Genomic DNA, 11,223 nt, shown 5'->3' with positions numbered 1-11,223 from the left:
TCCCGCGAATACAGGAAATCTTTATCGGCTCTTCTATATATACGAGCTTACGATGAAATATGAGTGCTAAGACTAAAACTACTAACTCCTGCGGCAAATCTAAGGGTGACCGCATATTTAACCCGAGACTTAAACCAGAACTTAACCTGGATTATTATCTGATACTCGATTCTATGCGACCACAGAGTTGCTCGTGTTATGCGCAATATTGTTTCCATCCTCGAGATGTTTCGAAATACTTTTGTTAAACACGTTGTCATGTACCACCGCAAAGACAAGGTTTTTTTAAAGATCAATATTGACTCTCATGACTGGTATGTAATATCACGTAATATATACGGCATACTGTAATATTAACCAGCATAATATACTGTAATATTAACTATGTGAAAGCATGCTAGGGGTTTGAAAAACCATAATGTGCTAAACAGAACTTAAGAGATGTGATTATAATGTTGAATATATTTATTCGGCAAAATTTTTATACTATCAAAAGATTTATTATAATATAAAAAAAAATAATTATGGTGTAGTTTTTATATCAAGTTCAATTTTCATATTAAAAATATGCAGTAATAGCGATGATTGTGATAGCAAAACTTTCTTTTTGTAGTCGCAAAAAAAAACTTGATAGCTGTTTCTAAAAAACAGTCACATTTTCTTTATCTCAAATATCTCTCTCTTTTGTCTCAAATTATACATTAGCGTAATTATCCATGTAACACACATTTTTCATGCAAAATGTGATAACCTAATATTCCTACAGTTCCACAAGTTAGCTGGGCAGACAGTTGTAATTTTGATTCGCGCGGGATTTCCGAGATACAAGTTTCTCTGTACAGTTTAATCAAATCCAGATGCCAGCTTATTCAGAGAACTTGTCAGCATTAGTGTACGAATTCTAATAGTCGATTGTTCGTATGCGCTTTGCAACATTGTATACTCTATGATTAGCAAGAATTAGTTATTTTTTATAAAATAAGATAAAAATCTTTATACAAAGAGTATTAAAACTATCTATTTAAATTAAAATAAATAAATGAATCTAAATGTTGAAAATGAGAAACAGACTTCAAAAATTTCTTTTGTATTAAATAAAGTAAAGTTGAAATAAAAAAGCGTAATTAATAACTAAATAATGAAATGTGTTGTTAACTCAAAATAATTAAAACTGTTAAAATATATCATTGATAAAAGATAACTAAATTCTCTTTATCGGTTATAATGTTATAAATTCTTTCGGCGTATGCGCTTACTATTTGTCTTTTGTTAACACAATTTTTATGTTGTATTTGATTATGCTTCCCTAAAAGACTGTATATGTCCTACAAAATAAAACTGTGACAACCTTTTTTATATTCGTACTACATTTAGTGAGCACTGTTTGTTTCCTCAATGCCTCTCTTTAACCAAATTAGCTTTACTTTTTCATGATTCTATTAGAGATTGGCTAAACTATCGAATTGAATAATTCAGTTACTGAATTATTATTACTTAAGCGAAAACGTTAACAAAACAAGAACAATAGATTACGAATTTCACATAATGTATTATATATACATATACGGAAGACTAAATAATAGCTTTAAAAAAATTTCTTTATTTAACGCATTAAAAATATTATCCACAAAACCGTACCGATATTTTTCTATGTCAAAAATATGCGAGCGAAGCAGCTGATGTTATAAAATACTTTTGAATTACGAAGCTAAAAGTGCTTCTTATTGCAAGGGTATCTCCGTGAAAGTGGTAACGACTAAGAAGAAAGATGTAGGGTTTAACGATATGATACATGGTGGGTATTGTCTGGAGGGTTAGAACTATAATAACACGTAGACAAAGAGGAACATTAAAACAGCAACAAGCCATAACATATCGCCGACGCTGTAAAATGTAGCAATTTCATTTCCAGCGCACGGTAATGCCGTGGACACAGATGCGGCGTAAAGTCATTTTTTTGGCAACACAGCTGACATAACGAATTAATATAATCGCGTGCTGGTATTGGGCAACGGATTAATACATCGGCTGTAATATTTTACGATATCTCATACACATTCAATTAACGATTCCCTTTCTGTTCGCCAACCGTATGCTTTAATAAAAGCAGATAATTGAATCATTTTATTACATAAAATCTATTTGAATGGAAATATCAAAATAATTTCACATATGCGAATTCAATAACTTGGAAACGTTTTTCTCTTAATAAATATCTACTTGCTATACTTTTCATAATTTTCATAATTATCTTTCTCTTTCACGAGAGTACTCTGTATTAAAATTTTGTTCAAACAAACCAAATCATCTGAATTAAAGTTATATAATAGTAAAGAATATAAAGTTATTAATTGTGTAAAAAAAGTATAAAAACTTATACATGAAAAATTTTATACTAAAACTTTATTCGCGTTTTACAGAAATATTTTGATGTATTGTGATCGTTTTATATTTATTGTGATTAATTTCAAAATTATGCATTTTTCAAATATTTCGGGAAAATATATTTTGACGTGTTGTTTACTTGCACGATTTACGGTATGTTATCCTATACTTTTCGGATTCTGGGATTTCTTTCTCAGACATTTGCATGTTCAGATCGTCGCGTGGAACGTGTGCTAGAGGATACAATTTTTCGAAAATTTCTGGGGAAATATCTGACACGTTTTATCGCGACCGGTACGACGATGCTTGTGGCTTCGATGACATCGTAATGTTCACGTATATCACCGGAGCGGAAAACGAGGTTAAGCCTGGTAACGATATTTTGCAAAGCTTGTTGCACGTATGCGATGCATCTCCGCTAATATGAAATTATTCCAACCGCGAAATCCATCTTTAGCTTTCATATAACATTGACTCGATCGCAATTGACTCAAATAATTTATAATTGCTATTGCCAAAATAATCGTTTAAATGGTGTTTTTATTAAGAAAAATATATGTATGTACCAACTTCGGCAATTCATTTTACTTAGAAATAATAATAAATTTCAGTTATTCTATATTTTTATAAAAATACTATTATAAATTAAATAAAAGTAAGCTCGCCATAAAATTACGGTATTGATGAGAGGAAAGTATGTAAAAAAAAGTCTAAGTTACTCCCTCCCTCAAAACCTAAAAATAGTCATCAATCTTTATAAAACTATAGCTCAAGTTTAAAAAAAAAGTAACGTGCATATATTTTGATAGACAATATGATTATATCATCTAATAATATTCTTTATATATTTTTTATAAAACTTAGAAAAAAATTAAGAAATTTAAATATTTTATATTTTTTAAGCGACAGTTAAAACTTAAATAAAAGTTTTACAAGTAATAGTCTATATCCAAAAATAGTTAAAAAGTTAATCTTTATAAATATCTAACATTTTTTCAAATACACGCAATAAAATAGTAATAAATTTCCTTTCTGAACCGATATAAAATCAAGTTTTATGATAGAGATATAAATAACTTCGTAGAGTAGACAATTTCACTATTTCTCGTAAAATAAGATATGTCGGGAAGAATCATGAAAATACATTAAAAATGTAATATCACGATACCGCAATAAAATGGTCATACTTGCCAAAATGATTGACTTGATCATGTTTTATTCATGTTATACCAAAAACACTCTTGCATATCAAAAACACTCAACCTTTTCCAAAAAATTTAGAACTTTAATATTTCTATATTTCTCTGATATCACGTAACGAATAAATGCCACTTTAGAATATTCTATATGATAAAATATTATTTGTCACTTGCAATCAAGTTTTTCTAAAAATCTGTTTTTAATTTGAAAAAATTAAAATAAGGTATCGTGATAGCACAAAAACTGACCACGTATATTTGATTTTTTCAGAATTGTCTACCTTATTTTATAATAAAATTTGCACTATTTTTTTAACGTGACTTATAAAGAGAGGGAAAGAGAGAGAGAGATGCACTTTTATTTTATAAACAAGGATTAAAGTGCGCTCTCTGAATTGACTGATTGACATAGAAAGATAGAAAGTTACTTGTTTTGCGTAATAACGTTGATGCAAGCATGTTTGCACTTCAGATGGTAATAATCGAAGCATCAAGTAGATGCTTATTAATATGACAAAAATGTCTAATGCAAGTTCAACTGTATATTATAAACGCGCGCGATAACTGATTAAAAAAGTACAGATTTGTTGTAAAGAGCAGTTTTTCGAAAATTTAATCACAAGACATTTGCAGAATATAACTCTTTTTTATAGAAATAATGCGCATATCTACAAAGCTAATTACTAAAGAATTTTTCGTTAATTAATTATTTGTAAAGTAAATTTTTTGTTTAACAGAAGAACGTAAATATAATCAATGGTCGCGTACTGTACGCAGTCGCAAGATGTAATTGCCAGTTTTACATTTGGCGTTTATACATAAAAAAAACATGTTAATTAAACTACCGCTATTCATGTCTGTTTGTTCGATTCCGTGCGACTATCATATAAACATAACGAATTATATTAATATGTGCAATTATTTTAATTCATTTTTTCGTAATAAAATAAATGGCAAAATGCAACTGACCCAGTAATATCAACGTTCGGTCAAAATTTATTTTTATTTATTTATTCGGCAATGACATTAAATGATATACGTAATATAGATTCCACGAAAATCTGTTTCGCCTGTTGCTAGATATTTCTTTGTTTTGTCGAGACTGATTACTCGCGATGTTTCTTCCATAAAATGGCATCGCGTGATACAGGCGGAAGCAACACGGCTCGAAATTTATGGGCAAATTAAATAGGCCGCGAATTCAATTTCGGCGTGGGTAATTAAGCGCGAGAACCTCGTGGAAGTTTGCGAAGAGCTGCCGCGTTTTCTTAATCTATACCTTACGAATGCAGCAAAAACGGAAGACACGAAAGGGTGCGGCTTATAGTTTATCAGCACGATTTTAATACTTTCAAGGCAAAAAAAACAGTTCTTGTTTCCTCGTCGATTAATATCAACTATCGGTTAAAATAGCAAACTCTATTTCTATGTTATTTTCTTTTCCGTATCGAAAGATAAAAGATAACACTACTATTTTTCTGAATAACGAGAGAAAATAAACGTATTAATAGATATAAATTTATCTTATTTTTAAACATTCTAATAGATTTGCACGTGTATATGGATATATCTGATATATGCTGTGCATTGCGTACAGTTTTGAGCGTATGGAAGTACAAATGATGCACAAATAGTACCTATTATGCTGCTATGGCATGTTTTCTTAACACAGAGTTCCTCTATTACTTGCAATGCGCCGCGGAAGATAGTCTCAGGCGCCGTAATCCCGTATTCTTCTCTTTCCGAGAATCGTTAATACAGACGGCGACAGTCTGTTTCAAGGCGTATAATTGGCCAATCTAGGGATATGGGTCATCTCCTTAAGGGGACCATTCTTTCGGCGCTGTCTTCCCTGAATACCAGTCGGAGCGATCGTGATTATACGCCCGAGTCACGTTATACTCGCTGAGGTCTTATAGGACAGCCGGAACCCACTTCGCCTCCCTCCGGGTGGTGGCGGATCAATATTACGTATACGTTGAGGGAGGCCAAGCGAAACGTCGAGTAACCAACAGGTGAAGTAACGTCGTGACTGTGAGTACGAGGCCAAGGGGAGAATATAAAATTACCTCTCGTGTGGAGAGCTGTAGCCGACCTCAGTTTGTCACGGATGGATCACTTGATGCACGAGCCTTGGGCTTTCTCACAGCATTTCTGTCTTTGTCATCTTTCCTTCGCCTCTTTTTTTTCAACCTGTAGTCCTTCTTTCGGAACTATCGCGTGTATTCTTCGAATAAACGTTCTAACTTCACCGTGATTTCGTAATGAAGACTCGATAGATTTCCGCGATGGCGTGATGGCGAAGGCTCACCTATCGATTCTTGTCGCATAATGAAGGGCTCAATAATGCGCGGTAATCGGATTTTATGGTTTATTATATCTGCCAGAGAATGAAATCTCTCTGTCAATAGAATGAGAAACCTGACTCGATGTGATTTATAATAAATTTTGTGATATACCGCATTATTTAAGGCTTCTCTTACTACTATATTTTTCATTATCTTATTATAATAGTCAGCATGTGATACTAAAATATCCTATCTAATGCTTATATGACACACATATAGAAAACTTTCAATTAAGATTTGATAATGTTCATCGTTAAAATTTTTTTATAAAAAAAATTTTTTATTTTCCATCTAGTAAAATATATGTAATCTTCATTTCTCATTTATATGTAGATTAACTATAATATCAATATATTATGTTAATGTTATATTATGCCGATACGGTATTACTGTATAATGTGTGTTTCACGTTCTCAAATGATTTTGTTACAAATGATACATGAAAAAATTAATAAATTATTAATTTATATGATATTTTATATACTTATAAAAAATATATAAAGTAAATAATTATTTTGTAATAAATTATTTTATATTTTAGCTGTATATTTTAACAATTTCCCGAATAACTCATTTCTGAAGTTTGCTTTCAATAAAATTGCGATAAAATTTCAATAGAAATATGAAATTTTAATGGCAAAAAGGAAAAACGCACTATCATATTTGAAATATTGAATTCTTAGAAAGAAAAATATCCAACTTTTAAAAGTGATATGACTCAATTTCATTCCAAATTTACACTAAAAATTGTTCCACGTAATAGTTTTATTCAATTTTAAACTAATATTGTCGAGAAATTTCATAACTCATGCAGTCATTCTTTAATTGCTGTAATTAGATTAATCTCTCTCAGCAAGAGTTTTTGCAAAATTAAGTTTAATTTTTTATTAAAAATTTTTTTTAACATAACAATTAATTATATTAAATGACGTTTATATTTTGTATAAATATAAATATATTTCTACCACAAAATAATCAATCTCAAACCAATCGCTAATTGTACAACGATTTAATATATATATTACACAATTAATTGAGTAAATAAGGAATGTACTAAAATCATATTTTTTTATCAAAAAAAATATACATATATATTGCTCACCATTAAATTAATATATCACTTTCTTATAACTACATAACTGTTATACGTGTGTTTAAAAATTAAGCTTAAAATTATTAATATTAAATAAAGCATGTTCTAACCATGATGGACACGCTATTGTTCTGTTTATTAATACGCACGGCGCGGCAGGACAATGTCATGGCGTACGAGCCAGATCTAATTAGGAGTCTGCTGTTGGACGCACGCACGGTTCATTAGGTCATTCAGCCGTTATACCGGCGCTAACGAATGCCATATTCTGCGACCGGAACCAAGTTCGACGTCGCGACGCGTCCTTATTCAACGCATTCGTCCGTTGCCACGCACATGTATGCGGAAAATATGCAAACTTCCGATGCGCGGCGGTGTTGCTGTTATGCTGCGCGTCGCATTTGCATATGTTTCGCGGACACAGCGCAGCTCGTTCGCGAAAATCTATGGCGATTCAAGCAAGAAATGTTTTCGGTAAGAAATAAGAGCGGGCCGAAAGAGAGACTAGCTCATGAACGATAGAGTTCGATTACTCGCACGTGAATGAATTTCCATATCGCATGTTTTTGATAATTCGATTTTTCTATCGCTCAAATACAAAAGTTGGAGACTGCCTGTAGCTACGCGCTGGTTTATGTAAAAATTGCGTCATATAGCTGTTTCCATAATTAAATGGATACCGCGTACACGGAGAAATATGCAATCTATTTACTAGATATTCATGCATGCGATAACGTTATTTTCATGCGTTGATGATTTAATAACCGTCCGTTCGCATTGGAAAATTGAAGCAAAACATGGAGACTTATTAAAGAGTGGGATTTGGCATTAACCTGCGTAGGTTGTTATTATGTACGTGTGTTCTCCGTTTGAAAATAAAACGTCGGTTTTTGTTCTTTAACGACTGTCGTTACCGGGCGTATTCGGCGAAGAATAAAGTTACACATGTACGCGCGTTGCTGCCACGTTCAAAAGCTAAAATATTTTGTGCAATTTTCTTTTGATAGTTCGCAGACTATGGGGACACGAAATACGAACAGGTGAAATGGTACGTCGATGAAACGACCAACAGAAAATACACATTCCGTAGACAGGCGATAATTGGAAAGCGATGTAGGTTTGCCCATTAATTTTGCTCTGTCTGGGATGTTGAAATCTAGTGAAATCTAGATAGTTAACAGAGGACGTGGTGAACGTGACGCGCAGGATGTTGCACAAAATTTCATCTTTTCAGTATAAAATCGGTGCTATGACACATTGTATTGAATGCAACGTAGAAAATTATTTATGATTATATCGTATTTACTTTATGGATATTTAAACATTAAAACCATAAAATAATGTACAGATTTTTACAACTACAAAATAATATATAAAATTCAGAAAAAAATAACAAGAAATCTTTATACAATATAAATATAAATATTCATGAGGGCAAAACATATTCCACGTAACATAATGATTAAAATGGATTTAAAATTTTGAAATTAAAAATATGTAAACTCTAGAACAGCGTATAAATCGTAAAATCGAGAGGATAAATATAATATTTGTATAAAGTAGAAAAAGCTTGTGAAAGAATAAGAACACGAAGTGGATTGTTGTTGAAACGAAAATACAGATTGCACGAAGCGATAAATCTCCAGTAAGCTTGCGCGGACGACAAATTGGGCATTCAAAAAAATTGGCAAGCTGTTGGAGAGTTTGCGCACGGACGGGAGGAAAAAAGGAAGAAAAACTTTGTGATCGTTCCTTTTCCCTTTCGTTAGTGTTTGAATGTGAAATCCTCTTACGAGCACGGCGTTTTGACTAATGGTACGCCATTAGTTGGAACTGGGGGCACTTCATTATGCCAGATCTATTTTCCTCAAGCATCAGGCGCCAGGCGAAAAACCTGACGGACGAATATTTTGTCTGTCGTCTCGTTTTAAGACTTATCCAGTTGTTATAGCGAATGCGTCGCCAAAGAAAGCGTGCCCGTTTCAAGCTAAAGATGATTTGTCGGGTTTTCGCGCAGTGCTCTCTTCTTCCTGCCTCAGGCACTTATCGACCATTTGTCAAGTCGTTGACAAAACGTCGCGACGTATTTTTATGTTAAAATGCACATTGTGACATAACGTCGGATCAAATGTTCGCGACGTTTACGCAATTTTATATTAAAAAGAGATCGTTCGTATTTCAATGTTAGAATGACAATCCAAAATCGCTTTTGCGCAATGGCAAAAATTTTTTATTTATTGCGTTAGTTTTCCGTGCACATGCATATGATTTTATTAAAAACCAATTAAAAACAAGGAAAATAAATACTTAGAAAAGTAAAAAGCAATGATTCCGAGAATGTTATCATATCAATGAAATCATTTCTGATATAATTTTCAATCTCATTTTCCAATCATTAGTTTCTTTCTACTTCAACTTCCTCTATCTTTAATGTTTTTGAAAATATGCAATCTAGAAACTCGCGATGAAACAATTTGTATTAAAAGTTTGATCAAAATATACATTCCCGAGATTGGAAAACGTAATGCAGGTTTGTGAGTTTTTCACCTGTTCTGTTCAAAACAAAATATTCAGTTAGAACTCGTCGCATCCCGTCACGCTGCCGCGGGGGTAAAAGGTGAATATACTGTACAGTCTCTTGCAGAATTAAAAGTGCACCGCGAATTCTATCTGACGAGCGTTACCAAGAGTTGCATGGCGCATTCGGATGCCGCGATGCGAGAAGCGCATTCGGCATTTCGCATTCCCGCATTTCGCGGCAGTAGATGCATGCGCCGGCGGCACACTCTCGGATCCGCCGAGAACATCCGATGCTGGCTGGCAGTGAATAACGTTGCAAGTTGTACGGTAATCGCGAAACGTACGCTTCGATGCGCCCACGCTACTTCCGTTTCTCCTTATCAATCTAATTCTGAAATAGCGGCGCGAAAATATCCAGCGGATATTTCAACGGATTAATCTGTCGCCGCGCATATTCTCGAACATGGACGGTTCGATTTTGCGAGGGCGAAACGCACGGACGGACTATGTACACAGATGGACAGTATTTACCGAAATGAAGAATGAAATAATACACACATCGAGGTTATTCCGATACGATCAGACGTATGCATTAATAACGCTCTCATTTCCGGATATAAAACGACGTACGGGATAATTCGCCGTTTCATAAATACGGTGCCGCCCGGTTTAATCTTTGGATACGTTATCAACTGTGTCCCGTATTGTACGAATACGGAACGTTACGGAAGGGATGAGAAAGATTAATGTACATTGTAAGTTTCAGCCGAGACGTGCAGCCGAGATGTGAATTGATATGCATGCGCGAACGTAATATCCGCAAGCGTTAATATAAAGGCAAGTCGAGTTAATTGGGGCTAGAAACGGCAGAAACGACCAGCGAAGGGAAATGTGAATAACGTATTTCCCATGTGTGTTCAGTAAAGGGAGTTCGTACCATAATCTTCCACCGTAATCTTCTTACGAGCGATCAGAATACGAGCGCGTTTTTGGAAAGTTCCAATCCGCCCCACATTACATGCAGAAGTCCTTGCAAAGCCAACAATTTAATGGCTCTGCGAGATTTGCACTCTCCATTGGCACAGCGTTACTTATAAAATGTCCTTTTTACCTGTCACCCACCCGAATTGTCACACGGCAGACAGTTCTTCTCTCGTATTTCTCTCGCGTATAAAGAGTTCAATTATGAATGGAATACTGTAAAAGACTTACACAGTAGAGGTAAGAGCATCCATGAAACGGACACGCCGAAGTTCAGCGATTTCCGTCGGTTGAGAGAAAATGTAGCTTTCCCTCGACCGAAGAGAAATATAACTATATACGCGACAGGATGGAAAAGCAGGGTACTGTCTCTATCATTTTGTGACTGAGATGGAATAACGGACAATTTCTGGAAATGATTTCACGAACTAAGAACATTGCGAATTCGCAGGATATTTCTTTTGCAATGCTGCCATTTAAAGCCTACGCGATATGTATAAAAGATTTATGCAAATATCCAATCAAGCCTAGGTATTCCGTTCGAATCTACTCGCGACCCAAATGCGACACAGCTCCTTGGAGATGAGATCGTTTGGGATTATTACTTACAATTAGTTAATGTTCTAATGACATATATGTATATGTATATATATATGTATATGTATATGTATATGTATATGTATATGTATATGTATAT

The 11,223-nt window shown here is 33.8% G+C and overlaps 1 protein-coding gene across 5 annotated transcripts in view; it reads left to right on the top strand.

Moving 5' to 3' along the window:
* LOC112457364 (chondroadherin-like protein) overlaps positions 1-11,223 on the top strand; it is a 96,884-nt gene that overhangs the window by 67,946 nt on the left and 17,715 nt on the right. Inside the window, exon 1 of one of the 5 annotated variants that reach the window (XM_025020366.1) lies at positions 5,484-5,599. The exons of the other annotated variants lie outside the window; for them this stretch is intronic. The gene's annotated coding sequence lies outside the window, so the exon portion shown is untranslated. Of the gene's footprint in view, positions 1-5,483; positions 5,600-11,223 lie in introns of those variants that run through there. 5 annotated transcript variants of the gene reach the window in all.

This window comes from Temnothorax curvispinosus, unplaced genomic scaffold (genome assembly GCF_003070985.1).
Source record: "Temnothorax curvispinosus isolate PA1 unplaced genomic scaffold, ASM307098v1 QBEX01007734.1, whole genome shotgun sequence".
NCBI classification, from domain to species: Eukaryota; Metazoa; Arthropoda; class Insecta; order Hymenoptera; family Formicidae; genus Temnothorax; species Temnothorax curvispinosus.
The sequence above is the reverse complement of the archived record's forward strand: the minus strand, read 5'-3'. Positions and strand labels throughout refer to the sequence as shown.